This window comes from Monodon monoceros, unplaced genomic scaffold (assembly GCF_005190385.1).
Source record: "Monodon monoceros isolate NGI ecotype Baffin Bay Population unplaced genomic scaffold, NGI_Narwhal_1 Super_Scaffold_16, whole genome shotgun sequence".
NCBI classification, from domain to species: Eukaryota; Metazoa; Chordata; class Mammalia; order Artiodactyla; family Monodontidae; genus Monodon; species Monodon monoceros.
The window spans coordinates 5,393,690-5,412,784 of NW_021703772.1; positions in this window are offsets into that span (position 1 = coordinate 5,393,690).

The window sequence follows — 19,095 nt, forward strand, 5'->3', positions numbered from 1 at the left end:
CCCCGGCAATGTCCTCAGCCTGCCTCTTGTCTGTAGGAAAACTTCAGCCAAAGGATAAATTTAATCAGAGAAATGAAAAATGAAACAGCAAAGTAAAATAGTCAAACAAGACAAAATAGTAATAGTTCAGCCATTAAGCAAATCCAAGGGCATTGATTTCCTCCTCGAGGGCTATAGATAATATTCTGAGCCATATCTTTTGAGCTGTTTTGTAGATACTGAAACCTCCACCAGGTAGAAGTTAACTACATGATGACCAGACTGTAGCCATGACCTAAGCTGCTCCATCTCACACAATTCTGAAAACTGGCCTCAAACCAGCTCTGGAACTGAAGATTAACTGTGCTTAAAACAATCAAGATGACTCTGACCAGACACCACATGACCAATTTCAAGATGAGTGTCTGAGCTGACTGAGCTGCTCTGCACATAGCCCCTCCCTATATACACCTGAAACTCCCCTTTGAAAGCTCTTGCCCCCTGATTGGCAGTGGGGAATTGGCTTTTGGACCTGTGTCTGCCTTCTCCCCAGGTTGCTGGCCTTCTGGATAAAGCAATCTTTCCTTTCCTTCTAATACTTTTCTCTCGAATACTGGCTTTCAGGTGGTGAGCAGCTGAAGGTTTCAACTCAGGTAGTTGGTAGCAAGACCTCACAGCAGTCCTGCACAGACCTTTGGCAGTTCTGAAAACCAAGGGAAGATAGATGTTGATCCTTGGAAAGATGGCTGTTACTGACCAGCAAAGGCAACAATGCAGAAGTCCACAGCTGTAGGGACAGCCTTCACCAGGCTAAAGGGAGAGGTTAACATGGAGATTGTTCTGCATGTGCTCTTGGAGTTTACAGAGTCCCAGCCATCTCTGTCTTGGTCAGCACACCCTGACAGAAGTGACGGAGCTTTGCTTTGCTAACATAAACTTCACTTGAGTTTTGTAATCATGTAGTCACTCTTCATGAATTCCTTCTGCTTTCTTTAATAGAAGCCAAAGTTAATTTTTTATTTTTTATTTTTGCGGTACGCGTGCCTCTCACTGTTGTGGCCTCTCCCGTTGCAGAGCACAGGCTCCGGACGCGCAGGCTCAGCGGCCATGGCTCACGGGCCCAGCCACTCCGCGGCATGTGGGATCTTCCAGGACCGGGGCATGAACCCGCGCCCCCTGCATCGGCAGGCGGACTCTCAACCACTGCACCACCAGGGAAGCCCCAAAGTTAATTTTTGAGTAATAGACAGAGCCCAGTGTTTGGCAGGACATCTAACAGAGTTAAAGAGAAATGCCCATTTGCACGTGAGAGTGGGCTTTTGTACCCAAGAAGACAGGAAGTACAAACTCTGGAAAACTTCAGTTCAGCCTAGTTTACTAAAGGGTTACAGTTAACTTAGTTGGTGAATTATATTTAAATTAGTTGACTAATTTTCTAAATTGGTGTTTTGCTAGAACTCCAGGAAAATGTGGAGTGAGGGGGAAAACTGGGTTAGGAGATAGTATTTTAAAAATACCTAAATTTAGGATAATTTGAGAAATTATTTTTGGAGCGTCTCCGGAAAAGTTTTGTAATTAAAGAGCGTGGCATTTTATTGATCCTAAGTTTTTGATGAAATGAACATACAGTACTTGCACTACAGGACAGTATTTATCCATCGTGCTAAATTGACAGGTCAGAGGATTACGTGTTTCTTTTGAAAGCTAAAAGAAGTTTCCATTGGATGTAAAATCTTTTAAAGCTTCATAGTTCTGGGCCGAGGAAAGATGGCCTCCGCTAACAAAGCTGCTGTTTCCTTCTGTTGTTTCCTACTGCAGAGCTGAGAGCTGCCCCTTTTTAAAAATTAATTAATTAATTAATTTTTGGCTGCGTTGGGTCTTTGTTGCTGCGTGCAGGCTTTCTCTAGTTGCAGCAAGCAGGAGCTACTCTTCGTTTCGGTGCGCGGGCTTCTCATTGCGGTGGCTTCTCTTGCTGTGGAGCACAGGCTCTAGGTGTGCGGGCTTCAGTAGTTGCGCCTCATGGGCTCTAGGGCGTAGGCTCAGTAGTTGTGGCACACAGGCTTAGTTGCTCCGTGGCATGTGAGATCTCCGGACCAGGGATCAAAACCGTGTCCCCTGCATCGGCAGGCGGATTCTTAACCACTGTGCCACCAGGGAAGTCCCAGAGATTCCTCTTTTATTAGCAAGTTTCCACACTAGGAATGAGCACATAGTTCTGTTCATTTTTTGTCTGCGATATAATATCTCAGTGCTTCAGGCTGGAACAAAACAATTAAAGAGAAGGAAAGAAATCCTCCTCACTTCTCCTACAAAATCCCTGGTGATGACAGTGATGCTGTTGATATCAAATGACTCATGGATAAAAGATACTGTATGTAAATATCGCCTGGGAGAACTACCTTAAACTGATCTATTTTAAAGTTGATTTTTAATGCATAAAATATCTTTTGAAAACTGTCTCTCTTGCACACGTATCCCGCTTTGTCAATTATCGCTAACAAATGACACCTGCCAGGGATGATTAGACACAATTAAAATCTGCTCTTTGAAAGCTCTCCAATTTGCCCTCAAATATATGTTTATTGGCCTCTCTCTCTCCCTCTCCCTCTCCCTCTCTCTCTCCCTCTCCCTCTCCCTCTCTCTCTCCCCCTCCCTCCCTCCCTCCCTCTCTCTCTCCCTGTCCTGTCTGGAGCAGGCTGGCAGGTGTGGGCTTGGGGAGAAGGTGTCAAAGGAAGCGTGATGGGATGCAGGGGAGGACAGGGGATGGGAAGTGAGGTTTCTGCTTGTTCTCACCCTGGACTGGCCCCGGCTGCCCCTCTTCCACGAAGTATATATATTCGTTTTAAAAAGAGAGGAAGAAAACCACAGCGTTTTTGCTTTTTGTGAAACAAACAAAACTGTCAAATTGGCAGTTTAAGTAAGTATTGAGGTAAAGAAAACTCTGCAGAACATTCAACTGAAAAATCTGTTTGGACACTACATCCAAACAATATTAATACTGAATTAAAACACAAATTTCCAGTTCTGAATTACTTTACTTTCTACAGTGCAGATGGAAAACACGTTGTGTACGGTTCCCTTCCCCTCTGAAAAGCATGTGAAGAAAACTCTGGATGGAGAAGCAGGCACACAAACATTTTAGGAAACTAAACACGGGATTAGAATCCTCATAGCCTTTTAGCTAAACAGATGGTAACCAGTGACTAGAAAAGAAAGTGGGAATTTTGGTTTGACAATTGAACCAAAACAAAACCCCCATTCCTCGTCACAAGGACAGTGCGTCTGGTTTTGGGACACAAAGCGATAGAGTGGGAACCTACACTTTCCATTTCTCTCTTTTTTTTTTTTTAACATCTTTATTGGAGTATAATTGCTTTACAGTGGTGTGTTAGTTTCTGCTTTATAACAAAGTGAATCAGGTATACATTTACATATGTTCCCATATCTCTTCCCTCTTGCGTCTCCCTCCCTCCCACCCTCCCTATCCCACCCCTCCAGGTGGTCACAAAGCACCGAGCTGATCTCCCTGTGCTATGCGGCTGCTTCCCACTAGCTATCTACCTTACGTTTGGTAGTGTATATATGTCCATGCCTCTCTCTCGCCCTGTCACAGCTCACCCTTCCCCCTCCCCATATCCTCAAGTCCGTTCTCCAGTAGGTCTGTGTCTTTATTCCTGTCTTACCCCTAGGTTCTTCATGACATTTTTTTTTCTTAAATTCCATATATATGTGTTAGCATACGGTATTTGTCTTTCTCTTTCTGACTTACTTCACTCTGTATGACAGACTCTGGTCTATCCACCTCATTACAAATAGCTCAATTTCGTTTCTTTTTATGGCTGAGTAATATTCCATTGTATATATATCTGTTTTCCCAGTGGTAACAACTGAGTTAAGTCATTCTGCGAAAGCGGCTCACTAATTGAATTCCCTACTAGGCTGACTTCAGGATCCGGGAAGCCCAGCGCTGGGATTAGCAGCGGGGGTGCTTACAGTTGCCGTGATTAAAATGATGGAGTCAGACCTGGAAGAATGTTATTGCTCTCCTTAGTGTCACTCAGAGGCAGGAAGGCTCTCCATCCGGTGCCCAGCCCAGGACTGTCTCGATATGTTTCATTTGAACAGGAACAAGGAACATCCAATGTAATAAACATACTGCAACTCACAGGAGACCCCTTGTGCGCAGGGACTCAAAGCCGGCTCTTTGGGAATTAGGATTGCTTGCTTTTTGTAGAGGCAAGGCCGTTGGTGCTAATGAATCCCCGCGGCTATTTCCAAGGAGGGGAATAGTCTGGGGACAGCTTAAGGCACCACCGACCCACTAACTTGCAGGAGAGGCGCTTTTCTCTGTGTCAGGTTGTCCTTTAAGGCGGTAAAGCAGTTCTACTAGTGTGGTAGCTCCTGGCTAAGCACATCCCTGCGGCTCCCTGAGATGTGTACTGGGTATCCGATTTGATATGGCTAACAATGGTGAGGCTGAAGGGAATTGGACTGCCCAGGGATCAAATAAATCTCTTGTTCTCCGATCAGCCATCAGACCTAAGCTCTATCCCAATTTGGGTTTCACAATGGACGAGCCCTCTTGGTCTGTCAGCTGCTCTGTGAGTCATCTTCTCTCTCGTGAGGTTAGCCAGTGTTCCTGTATCATCCCTACAATGATGTTATCAAGTCACTGGTCACATTCTAAATAAGTATTTTTTATCATGGTCACCAAATGGCGATTTTTCCCAATTTCATGATTCCTTTTACATGTATTAGCTGGCCTTTTACTCTAAGGAGGAGATTTTTTTTCTTCCCCCCTTTGTTTGTGTCTGTCAGTATTTTATTACTATTTGTTTTGGTGCTTAGACGGTTGCAGATTTGGCTATGGGAGTGCCTTCAAGATGGTCCCACATCCTTTGATTTGTTTTCGTCCTTCTTAAAGCAGTCCTTATCTTCAGACACAACAAGATGTTCCAGGTTGTTTTACAAGACCTTTACAAGACCTGGTTTCGAGTCTTTTCCATCTTCAGACCCCAAACCAGCTGTTATTCTAAGAAGCACTGGTTCTTTGTACCAAGATCTGAGTGATAGGTTTGCTCATTACCACTTGGTATCATTGCTTTTGGGCCCTCTTTAGCAGACAGAGCAAAATAAATATATCAGTATTTATCTACTTATCCAGCCATCATCTATCTATCATCTATCTATCTACCCACCTATACACCTATCCATCTATATCTAACTATTATCTATCTATCATCTATCTACCCACCTACACACCTATCCATCTATATCTAACTATTATCTATCTATCATCTATCTATCTACCCACCTACACACCCACCCATCTATATCTGTCATCTATCTATCTATCTATCTATATCTATCTATCTATCATCAAGTGTTCACACTGATACCTCCAGTATGTCACTTCAGGGTTTACTCTAACTTTCCTTCTTTCCATATTATTAATTTCCTTCTCAGATAATGAGAAATCTGGCTCCCATGATCCATTATACGTGTTTGTATTTCTTCAGTGCTAGAATATACAAAGTAGTTTCAAAAGTGCTAACACGTACTACTGAGAAAAACACACCTTACAGCTAGAGTTCAATGTTTGTTGACTGTTCTTTCTGTCTCTGGCCCAAAGATGTGGAGTATTGAAATGTTATTTAGGTTTGTTCCCCTTCTTAACCCTTCAGTGTGGTTGTGTTATTCACCTGAAATCATAAAATAATTGAGTTCATTTGTAACTTAAGTTCTGTCTGTACTTGACTCTTACTTTTCTTGTTCTCATTCTTATTGATTTTAAGTATATGGAACATTAACGAGGTCCCAAAAGTCAGAACTAACTCATAGGTATACACTCATCCTTTTCACCCTGTTCTTTGGAGGTAACCAACGCCATTAATTTCTGGGTTTTCCTTCTTGTGTCTCTTTTTGCACAAATGAGCAGAAACATGTACATTTTCTGATTCTTCCTTTTTTCCTACACAGAAGGTAACATACTTTAGTCCTCTTTTGCACTTTTTCTTTCCTTTTTTTAACTTAATGTCTCCTGGAAATCCCTCCACGTGATTTTGTGGAGATCTTTGTCATTCTTTTGTATAGCTGTGTAGCACGCTACCATGTGGATGTATCACAGTTTACGTCTACTCTCTTAGGTGTGGGTGTCTGGATTGTTTCTAATTACAAACAGTGCTGCAATGAATAACCTTGTCTTCATAGAGCAAGTTGCTCGATTACAAGGTAAACACCTGTATGTCGTTCTGTTAGAGGCTGCCAAATTCTCCTCCATAAGGATTCTATCAATATTAATTTACATTTTCACCAGCCACATAGGAGAGAGCTAGTTTCCTCATTGTTTCACCAACTGAATGTGTTGTTATTCTTTTGAATTTTTGTCACTCTGGTAGATGAGAAATGAAATCTCAGTGTAGTTTTAATTTACATTTCTCTGATGAGTGAGGTTGAAAACATTTTCATGTTTTTGGCCATTTATATAGCTTTGTGTAAATTGTCTGCCCGTTTCTTTTGTCCCGTTTTCTATCAGGTTTTCGATCACTTTCTTCTCAATTTTTAAGAATTCTTTATATTAGAGATATTACCCTTTGTCCCTGCTGTATGTCATGAGTATATCCCCAATTGTCATTTGTCTTTTAGTTTTATTTATGATGATTTTTTTCTGTACAAAAGATTAAAAAAATTTTTTTGGCTGAGTTGGGTCTTCGTTGTGGTGCGCGGGCATCTCATTGCTGTGGTTTCTCTTGCTGTGGAGCACAGGCTCTAGGCGCGCGGGCTTCAGTAGCTGTGGCTCGCAAGCTCTAGAGTGCAGGCTCAGTAGTTGTGGTGCATGGGCTTAGTTGCTCCGCCGCATGTGGGATCTTCCCAGACCAGGGATCAAAACCGTGTCCTCTGCATTGGGAGGTGGATTCTTAACTACCGCGCCACCAGGGGAGTCCTGTACAAAAGTTTTCAAAAATATTTATGGAGTTGGGCTTCCCTGGTGGCGCAGTGGTTGAGAGTCCGCCTGCCGGTGCAGGGAACGCAGGTTCGTGTCCCAGTCCGGGAGAATCCCGCATGCCGCGGAGCGGCTGGGCCCGCGAGCCATGGCCGTTGAGCCTGCGCGTCCGGAGCCTGTGCTCTGCGATGGGAGAGGCCACAACAGGGAGAGGCCCACATACCACAAAAAAAAAAAAAAAAAAAAATTATGGAGTCAAGTTTATCACTCTTTAGTTTTATTGCTTTTCCATTTTGTGTCATAGCTACAAAGCCTTTCCTTCACTAAGGTTAAAGAGAATTAATCTATGTTTACATATAGTATGTACACGGCTTCATGTTTTTACATTTAGATCCACTTGGAGTCTATTCTGGCATATGGTGTAAGGTTTGTATCTGATTTGATCGTTTCCCAATAGTTACTTAGTTGTCCTAGCACCATTTATTAAAAAGTTCATCTTTGCTCAGGCAATATGAAATACTAACTTTACCATATACTAAATTTCCATACATACTTGGGTCTATTTCTGGACTTCGTATTCAATTCCACCTGTCTGTCTCTCTATTCGTGACCTAGTGCTACAGTGTTTTACTTACAGAGGCCTCATAGGATGTTCCCACATCTGGAGAGCAAGACCTCATCATGGATTTTTGTCTTGTGTTTTCCTAGCTATTCTTGCATGTTTAATTTTCCACATGGACATCAGAGTCAACTTTTCCAGCTTCATAAAACTGCTTGTTGATATTTTATTGAAATTTCGATTAATTTGTAAATTAATGTGGGGAGAACTGAGATCTTAATGACATTGAATCATCCTATTCGAATCCCATCTTACTGCCTGCTTCCTCGGGTACTCTGGGTGCCACCGTGTTAACTAGGTCCTTGGAAAGCAGGTGCTGCCACAGAATTAGGAGTGGGAGAGGTTTACGGGGTGGTAATGTTTGTGAAATTAACTAAAAATAGTGATATGAGTATATTGGTTGCAGGGAAGCGGGGGTGTTGATAGAATGAGATACGTCATAACAGACAGCCAACAGAAAATGAAAAGTTGGTAAATCAGAACTGAATGGTATACAGAGAGTATTTAGACATACAGGATATAACCATCAGAAAAAAAGAACAAAAAGTTAAATGGTGTTGCCTTTGGTGCGAGTTGGAGAGAAAAATTGGAGCAGGAATTTATTGCCTTTTGCTATAATCTTTTTGAATATTTTGATTTGTTTAAACCGTGAGCAGGTTTTATCTTGTTAAACAACAAACCAGTTAAAGATACAAATTTCCACACAGATCAATAATGGTAAAAAATAAACCCTTAATAGTTAACTCCTTAAGGCCTCAGCGATAGCGTGGCTGGAGCTGATGTCTAAAGATGAAAGGAAAAAGCAAGTGCTGAAAATTGAGGGTGAATGAAGGAAATGGTTAATTCAGAAGCTGGTTTAAATGCCAGGAATAAAATTTATTCCATGCATCAGTGTTCTGAAGTGAGAGGGGGATTTGTCAGCCCACATCAGCTGGCTTCTTAATTACATCCTTGCAGATCCAAGACCCATGGAGGCGTCAATCACGCTTAACTATGAAGTCATCCCCAGCACAAAAAAGCCATTATTTAACTAGCATCTTTTATTTGTGGCGGCTCTTCCTAGAGTTGTCAGTGGACAAAACAACCGGTTAAAGGGAGGAAAGAAACAAACCCCAGTTTTTCCGACAGCTGTTTTTCCCTTCATTGTTTTGCTTATTATTTTTGAAGCTGATGGGCTATTTTGATGTCAGGTACCTGTGGTCTCAGAACCCCTAAAGGCTTGAAGTCAAACGGTGTCATTGGAGCTGGGCAGCTGCGGCTGGCACTGTGGGAATCACATGCTCCCAGCTGGGGTGGCAACAATCAAGCAGGCTCAGACGTAACGCAGGAAGACACCGTGCCGGCCGCAAGGGCCACTTAATAACCATCTTCCTTCCTGCTAGTGTCAATCTTTTTACAACCGACTCCAGGGAGAACTGGCATCTGCAAGTTCATGCTGAGTGGAGGGTGCTGACTAGTTGAACATACCCATCTATATAGTCCAAATATGTCTGATAGATTTATTTCAAGTGCCAGCATCAATCAATTTTGCAGGACCTCCTGGAGTGCAGTTTGAAAAGGGTTTGGCTTATTTTACTTCGCATAATTATGGGTTCATCCATGTTGTTGCGAATGCCAGGACTTTCTTCTTTTTATTTTGTGTTTTTAATAAAAGTTGTATATGTTTAGAGTGTACAACATGGTGATTGGTACTCATAGAGTATTGACAATTACTAGGGTCAAGGTAATGAACACATCGTCTCATCACATTAGTGTGTGTCATGAGGGCACCTGAAATCTGCTGTCTTAGCAAATTTCCAGTATTCGAGACTGTATTCGTAACTAGTCATTATGCTGTACACGAGGGCTCTAGATATATTCGTCCTTCACGACTGCGCCTTTGAGCCCTTTCACCAAGGATTTCCTTCTTTTTTAAGGCTGATATTTAATTTTCCACTGTAGGAAGGGATTTTTATATTAAGAAAAGATACAGTCCAAACGCATTTGTCATAGAAACTTTTATGTACCGAACACAGCTACCTAATATCGAAAGTGCATGACAATTCAAAAGAGGACCTGATCAAACTATACTGGAAGATAGCACATCACTCTCATGACTCGACAGATCGAAGAGAAAAAAAATAATGCGGGCATTTGAATGATACAGTTACCAAGCACACGGATACATATGTACTTTAATGTTAATTCTATCAAATGTTACTGAACACCTGCTTTTTGGTCTATACCAGGAAATTAACAATGAATAAGACAAACATTTCTGGTTCTCAAGGGTCTCCATTCAGTAAGCTGGCTGTGCGGGTCAGATCTGCTTTCCAGGGCCGGCGCCTCTAAGAGGTGAGGGCGCAAGGAAATAGAGTTTGGGGTGCTAATGGCCAGAGCTCGCTACCTAATATTCAGGATCTCATGCAAATGAAAAAGCAGGGCCCTGTTGCTCACAAAGCAAGGGCAAAGCTTTTCCTTTCTCCTGTGTTCTCTCTACCTGCTGTGGTGTTTTTTATTTGCTATTTAATGTCGGAAAGGGGAGGCTGAGGAAGTAAGTGCAGACACTCCCCAGTGCCTGGGCCCTGCCCCCGACTCAGTGCCTGGGATGTACCAGCTACCCTTCCCGTGCCCATGCCCACGTCTCCAGGAGTGTCTGCAGGGGTAGAAGGAGGAGGTGCTGAGAGCCTTTTGGGGGGTAAGGTAGGGAGGTGAGTGGTGCTCACTTCATTGTCTCAGTGGACTGCACTCATAAAACACAAATTCAAAGATAAAATTATTAAGAATTTTAACTCAATGACCACAGAGAATTAAAGCCCAGGCGAGGCCCCCTTCCGAGGGCATGTCTCTGTGTGATTCCATGCCCATGAAGGCAGCACTGCTATAGTCTCTATAGTAGAGGCAGGCAGGGGAGAAGGGGACAGGAATGGAAGGCAGGAGGGCAGACCCATGGTCACTGCCACCTCATCATGTGTGAGGTGTCCTCCATCTCTCTGAAATTTTACCAGCCTGGCAAACTGCTGAGTTAGTGACTGGTACTAACTCAAACGTTAGTGACCCAAGCCATGTGGGCAACATCTGAAAAGACAGTGTTAGCAATGCCTTAACGTTATCCTGATATTTTCGGGTTTACTTGTTTCATTTGGAAATAAAACTGAAGGGTAGTTTTGCCTCAAATATTTAACAGGAAATGTGAATATCAGCAGAGTTGACCCTTCCTATTCTACGCCGTATTTGGAAGTCTTTTGCATCATCAAAAATGTATTACTGCCAATCTGAAAAGTATTTTTAAGGTAATATGAATGTATGTTAATAAGTCTTTTTGAAGTCCCCAAATATCGCTTGAGCTCTCTAATTCAGTCCACACCAAGTCTTTGTTCCTGTGATTCTTGTGATTCTAGGATTCTAGGATGTTTTGTTTTTCATTTTTCTTTCCCTATCACTGTATCCTCAGTACCTGGAACAGAGCCTGGAACAGAGTGTTGACAAATATTTGTTGAATGACTGCGTAAATTTGTTCAGAATTATTAGTCAGGTTTTATAAGGTAACTTACGTTCCTTAAAAGTAAAATCAAAATAGGAGAGCTGACACCCCATTAGTCAAGTTATTCAAAATTCTTAAAAGGGTTTTTCTTCCCCCTGTGGTTTTGTAATAAATGGAAATAATTTATTTTTCAGTTTGTTTAAACGTGGAATTTATTAGGACTTCTTATTTATTTCAATTCTGGATTGGGATGAAAAAATTACTTTTAACAGTAGAATTATGAAAAGAGGTCCAGTTAGGCATCTGAGACACTTGATCTGAAAGCCCTGGTTTGGATTAAAGCTGAGAGCTAGAGGTTGGAACCAGAGTGTATAACCCATGTACCTCTACCCCAGCGCCCAAACTGCCCTTCTTTGGGACAGTGGCTAGCACGGAAGAACTCTGGCCCTTTGCCCTTCCAGCATGTGGTCAGAGATAAATACGAATAAGAGAATGAGCTCTGTTGTTCAACCTAGAGGTCTATCTACTAGGCAAAAGGCAAAGAATGCCACTGTAACCGGTATGTCCAGTTTGCACAAGCTTGGGGTACAAAGTCCCCCTTATAGTGAAACCCCTAATACCATGCCAAGGCTCTCCTGTCCCTGGTGTGGCTAAGAAAGGAATCTTTCATCCTGAGGTCAGGTCTAGTGCTTCTGGACCTGCATCAATGGAACAGGGATTCGAGTCCTCCCTGACTCCTGGCCAGGATGCCAGTTATCCCAGATGGGCCCTATATCTCTTCATGTCCCTTGGAGGTCATGCACTTGAAGATGACTGAGTCTGGAATGGAGTCATTGCACCTGGGACGGAGAGACACCCATGGTTACCACAGAGTGAGGAGGACAGGGCTCCATTGGGTGCTCTCTGGTCAAGACTATGTTGACAGGGGGACAAGGGAGCTCAAGAGACTGGAAAGGGTCCTGAGGCAAGATGGCTCTGATACCAAAAAGTGTTGGAGCCCGGGGTAAAGTCCGTGTCCTTCCCACCTTGGCTAGCCAGGAAACATGTGCACATCACACCACAGAGAGGAATGCCAGCCCCTCGGCTCTTCCTGGAACCCCTTGCTGTGGTCAATGAAGGCAAAGTCCAGGAGTCACTTCCTCCAGAAATTCAGGTTGTCAGCGGAGTCATGTTCTGGGCTGTGACCACTGCTCCAGCCTCTGCTGTCATGGGTCCCTGTGGATTTCCTTAGATTGCAGGGAATCTTCTAGACCAGGTGGGTAGGCAAATTTGTCTTCTCTCAGCACTATGCCCAGATAAGATTGCATCAAGCCTTAAATGATCTGGCCCTAAATATTAAAACTCATCTTTCTCTCCTTCTCATATTCTTGTGTAGATGGGATCCTCCAAGAGGCAAATGCCAAGGTAGGATTAGACGTGCAAAGGATTCATCGAGGGGAAACGCCTGTGAAGGGGTCAGGAGGAAGCAGGGAGACTCTGTGGACCATTATGAAGATCTGACCCCTGGAAGGAGAGAAGGAAGGAAGGAGGGTAGGGTGGGAAGAGTCTCAGATTGCAGTGCCATTCCAAGAACGGTTTGGCCAGGCTGATGGGGAGTATTTGAGCCCAAACTCACCAGCTGTAAAGAGTTGAATATCTGCCCAGGTATGGCTTGAGCTAATACCTTCCCCCAGTGCTCAGGCCTTGACTGAGCAGCTTGCAGCCAGAGTGGCCTCTTTGGGGACATGATGGTGGATCCATCTGGGGCCTTCAGTCAAATACTCTCCCTGTGACTGGAGATCTTAGCAGCTTATTTCTATGGCTGCCACAGCTCTCATTGCTCTTTCTTGCATCCTTGTCTTGCACAGAACCATCCTAGTCCAAAGGGCAAGTTTTAAGATCTTGGAAACTTACAGGTTCTTTGTAAATAGATACAGTTTTGGTGGCTGTGATTCCAATGACCCATGGTGATTTCTACCTCCTCATATTCACACCCTTGTTTAATTCCATGCCCTTGAGTGTGGGCTGGGCCTAATGACTTACAGATAACCAATAGAATATGGCTAAAAGAATGGGGTGTCACTTTTGTGATTAGCTGATTAGCTTACAAGAGACTGTAACTTCTGTCTTGCTAACAGACTTACTCTATTATACTCTTCCTTGCTGGCTTTGACGAAGATCCAAAGGAGAGACCTATGTGGTGAGGATCTCAGGGCTACCTCTATCCAACAGTCACCAAGATACTGAGACCCTCAGTCCAACAACCTGCAAGGAACTAATTCCTGACAGCAACTATGTGAGCATGGAAGGGAATCCTTCTCCAGTCGAGCCTTCAGACGAGACCCCAGTCTTGGCCAACACATTGACTGCAGCCTTGTAAGACCCTGATCAGAGGACCCAGCTAAGCTGTGCCCAGACTCCTGGCCCAGAGATGCTCTGAGATAATATGTTGTTTTGAGCTGCTAAATTTATGAAAATTTGTTACACCGTATGGATAACAAATAGAGGGGCTTAGCCCATCTTTGACCAAGAGCATCTAAACCCTGAATTCCCTGGATATGTTGTGGGAAGTTATCAGATCCCTTCCAGGTTAAAAGTGAGAGTCCCAGCCCTGATTCTAACAAGCATTTTTTATTTTACAAAATTGGGTTAATCATTGGCTGTACAAGTAAGTATGCAAAACACATACCCTTGTTATCATGCTGGAGTTCTAGGAACCAATGCAAAATTCAATCAGGAGTAAATCCTGCTAAGACTCTGTTGATCAGTCATGCTTGGCACATGTTCACCTAAGGAAGAGAGCCCCCTCCACACGGCAAGCGTGCAGAGAAGCAGCAAAGCAATGTTTGTCAGCAAAGCTGAAGAATAAAGCCAGCTAGACACTTAGAGATCTCTGAGCAAAAGAAAAGAGGCTCACAGTGTCTAGACAATTCTTTGCCATGGCTTTATCCCAAGGATATTTCTGTCTAGAAAATGATTCATCCCTTTTCTGAAATGTATACATTCCTCAGAAAAAGGTGGCTTCCCAAAGATCTTTTAGAGATGAAAACACTACAATTTTCATGAAACATCCCAGATAAAAAAAACCTGTAACCCAATTTCTAAAAATAACTTGATATCAACATCATAAATGTCATCTCAAAAGTTTTCATCCTTAGCAGGAATAAAAAAGGGCAAAAAAAAAAAAAAGTGAGTTCAGAACGCCAAATTTTGGTTCTAGAAAAAGGTGTCAGTGTTGAATGTGTATGTGGTAAAAGTTGCACGCACGTGGAATTATGAGTGTTGTATAATGCACTGGCACTTCACGGCAGAGACATCCACAAAAATCCACACTTTGGGGACTTCCCTGGTGGTCCAGTGGTTAAGACTCCACGCTCCCAATGCAGGGGCCCGGGTTCAATCCCTGGTCGGGGAACTGGATCCCGCCTGCTGCAACTAAAAAAAAAAAAGATCCCGCATGCTGCAACGAGGATCCCGCGTGCCGCAACTAGGACCTGGGGCAGCCAGGTGAATAAATAAATAAATATCTGGAGAAAAACCCACTACGCTTTCTTTTCTAAAGAATTTTTTAAGTAGTCCCATGTTTCTTTCTTGCATGTAGAAAAAGACTCAGGAGTGACTGTGATCCTTTCCTGTGTTTGCATTGAACGCTCTTGCTTATCCATGCATGCTCTATGGGTGCTTTTCGTTACACAAGAGGTCTGTAAGGAACTGGGTCCATGTCTACAAGTCCAAGAGTGAAACAGAGGCAGATGTGGGGGTGTTTAAGAACCCCTGTGAAAATCTAAAGGGAGCTGTAGGCACTCTTTCCAGACAAAGGCACACCCACGCAGGCACACACTTTGCAATGAACTTTTTTTTTTTGCGGTACGCGGGCCTCTCACTGTTGTGGCCTCTCCCGTTGCGGAGCACAGGCTCTGGACGCGCAGGCTCAGCAGCCATGGCTCACGGGCCCAGCCGCTCCGCGGCACGTGGGATCTCCGCGGACCGGGGCATGAACCCGTGTCCCCTGCATCGGCAGGTGGACTCCCAACCACTGCGCCACCAGGGAAGCCCCGTGCAATGAATTTTGAAAACGTGTTCTTGGTGTCAGTGAACTTCAGGGTCTCTGGACTTCAAGGACAGGAAAACCCCCAGTTAGGGAAAGTCTTGCCTCTGGCTCATGCCCACTTTCTAGGGTGGTTCTTTAGGGCCCTTGGGCTTTTCACAGAGGTCCATGAAGACCCCAGGAACATTTTGGTTGGTTTTATTTTGTGGAGTAGCTTCCGGGCTGAACGACCACAGACTGGCCTGGGCGTGGTTTGTCAAGAGTATGAGAGGTATGGGGAGGGGGAATGGTAAGCTGTGACAAAGTGAGAGAGTGGCATGGACATATATACACTACCAAACGTGAAATAGATAGCTAGTGGGAAGCAGCCACATAGCACAGGGAGATCAGCTCGGTGCTTTGTTACCACCTAGAGGGGTGGGATAGGGACGGTGGGAGGGAGGGAGACGCAAGAGGCAAGAGAGATGGGAACATATGTTAGCTGATTCACTTTGTTATACTCCAATAAAGACGTTAAAAAAAAAAGAGTGTGAGAGGACAGGCCCCAGGTTTTTCCAGGTACTACCCCGCCTCCCACACTCCCTCCCTGCCTGCCTGCCAACCTGCTTTCTCATTCATTTATTATGCAGGTCTGCCTAGAGAGAGAAAATGCTCTGATATTTTTTACATGATTCATTATATTGTTCAATTTAATAACTCACCATCATTGTAAATTAATAAATTGACATTATGACTGCACAGATTACCTACTGTGAGCCTGACTGATTTTCAAAATCTTTAAAAAATTAATAGATTTCATACTTTAGAACAAATTTAGATTTACATAAAAATCAAACAGATGTGTGGAGAGATCCCACATCCTCCTTCTCCCCCTCGGAGTTTCCTCTATTAAGTAACATCTTGCATTAGTGTGTATTTTTGTTACAATTAATGAATCACTATTGATACACAATTATTAATTAATGTCCATAGTTTGCATTAAGGCTTACTTTTTTTTTTGTTTGCGGTACGTGGGCCTCTCACTGCTGTGGCCTCTCCCGTTGTGGAGCACAGGTTCCGGACGCGCAGGCTCAGCGGCCATGGCTCACAGGCCCAGCCGCTCCGCAGCGTGTGGGATCTTCCCGGACTGGGACACGAACCCGTGTCCCCTGCAACGGCAGGCGGACTCCCAACCACTGAGCCACCAGGGAAGCCCTAAGGCTTACTTTTTGTGTTGTACAATTGTATGGGTTTTGACAAATGCATAATGTCATGTGTCCACTGATACAGTATCATTCAGATAGCTCTGCTGCCCCCAGATACCCTATGCTTCCCCCCGGTACCCCTGGCACCTTCTGATTTTTTTTTACTGTCTCTGTAGTTTTGCCTGTTCCAGAATGTCATATATTTGGAATCATACAATATGTAGATTTTTCGGACTGCCTTCCTTTACTAAGAAATGTGTATTGAAGTTTCCTTCATCTCTTTCTGTGACTTGTTAGTACGTTTCTTTTTATTGCTTAATAATATTCCATCGTCTGGGTGGACTACAGTTAATTTATCTGTTAACCTATTAAAAGGACATTTGGCCAAGTTTTGGCAATTAGGAATAAAACTGTTATAGACATCCATGTGTAGGTTTTTGTGTGGGCATGAGTTTTCAACTCCTTTGAATAAGTACCAAGGATTTGAGCAATTGCTGAATCATATGGTAAAAATATTTTAGTTTTTATTTAGTTTTATAAACTAAAAAAAATATTTAGTTTAGTTTTATTACGAACCACCAAACTGCCTTCCAAAGTGGTTGTACCGTTTTGCATTCCCAGCAGCAGTGAATGAGAGTTCCTGTTGCTCCCCATCCTCACCAACATTTGGTGTTGTCAGGTTTTTGGATTGTAGTCATTCTAATAAGTATGTAGTGGCATCTCATTGTTTGTTTTAATTTGCAATTTCCTAATGACATATGATGTTTAGCATAATTTCATGTGCTTATTTGATATCTATTTATCTTTTTGGTGAGTTATCTGTTGAGCTCTTTTGCCCATTTTTAAATTTTTTTTCCCCCTTATTGTTAAGTTTTAAAAGTTCTTTGGATATATATATATATATATATATATATATATATATATATATATAGGATATATATATATGTTTTGGATACCAGTCCTTTATCAGATATGTGTTTTGCAAAGATTTTCTGCGAGGCTGTGGCTTGTATTTTCATTCTCTTAACAGTCTTTCACAGAGCAGAAGCTTTTAATTTTAATGAAGTCCATTATCAGTTTTTTCATGGATCATGTGTTTGGTGTTGTTCTGTAAACGCATCGTCGCTTAGATTTCCTCTTATGTCGTCTTCTAGACGTTTGATAGTTTTGCATTTTAAATTTAGGTCTATGATCCATTTTGGTGCAAGGTCTGTGTCTAGATTCATTCCTTTGCATATGATGCTCAGTTGTTCCTGCAGCATTTGTTGAAAAGACTGTCTTTGCTCCAATGAATTGCCTTTGCTCCTTAGTCAGATCAGTTGATAATGTTTATGTGGGTCTATTTCTGGGTTCCCTATTCTGTTCTATTGATCTATTTGTCTATTTTTCACCAATACCACACTTTCTGGATAACTGTAGCTTTATAGTAAATTTTGCAGTCAAAAGACATCAGTCCTCCAACTTTGTTCTCTTTCAGTGTTATGTTTGTTGTTCTGGGTCTTTTGAATTTCTATATAAACTTTAGAATCAGTTTGTCAATATCCACAAAAATACGCTGTTTCTCATCAAAAGCTTGCCCATCCATTGTTGATTTTTGTTGGATCCAATCTTTACATGATGATTGCAAAATGATGGCTTTTCAGTCCAGCTCTCTCCACAGCTACCAGCTGGGTCTCAGCACTTTCCTGTGAGCAAGAGCCCTCCCACCTTGTCTAATCTCTGTCTCTCTGTCTTTGTTTGTAGTTGATTTACAATGTTATATTATTTTCAGGTGCACAACATAGTGATACAAAATTTTTATAGATTTTACTCCCATTTGAAGTTATAAAATATCGGCTATATTCCCTGTGTTGTGTGCTGTACAGGGAATATATTCCCTGTAGCTTATTTATTTTATACATAGTAGTTTGTTCCTTTTAATCCCCTACTCCTATCTTACCCTTCCCCACTTTCTTCTCCCACTGGTAGCCACTAGTTTGTTCTCTATATCTGTGAGTCTGCTTCTTTTTTGTTATTTTACTAGTTTGTTGTATTTTTTGGATTCCACATATAAGTGATATCATACAGTATTCGTCTTTTTTTGTCTGATTTATTTCAGTAAGAATAATACCCTCCAGGTCCACGCAAGTTGTTGCAAATAGCAAATTTTCATTCTTTTTTATGGCTGAGTAATAATATTCTATTCTATATATATATATATATATATATATACATATATACACCACATCTTCTTTATTCATCCATTGATGGCACTTAGGTTGCTTCCATATCTTGGCTACAGTAAATGCTGCTATGAACATTGGGGTGCATGTATCTTTTCAAATTAGTGTTTTTGTTTTCTTTACCTATCTACCCAGGAGTGGAATTGCTGGATCATACGGTAGTTCTATTTTTAGTTTTTTAAGGAAACTCCTTACTGTTTTCCACGGTGGCTGCACCAATTTACATTTCCATCAGCAGCATACAAATGTTCCATATAGTAAGTCTTGAAATCAGGAAGTGTTAGTCCTCCAACATTGTTCTTTTTCATAGTTGTTTTGGGTATTCTAGGTCCTTTTCATTTCCATTAGAATTTTAGAATAAGCTTGACAATTTCTACTAAAAATTCTCCTAGGATTTTGATTGGGATTGCACTGAAACTATAGAATAATTGAAGGGAAATTGTTATCTTAACAATATCGAGTCATAAATCCATGAATCCATCCATAAATGAGGTGTAGGTCTTCATTTATTTAGGTTTTCTTTAATTCTTAGCAATATTTGTAGTTTAGTGTATTCAGGTGTTGTTACTTCTTTTGACTAATTTACTGAAGTGTTCATATTTTTGATGTTACTGTAAACTGATAATTTAAAATTTAAATTTCAGATTATTTTGTTCTA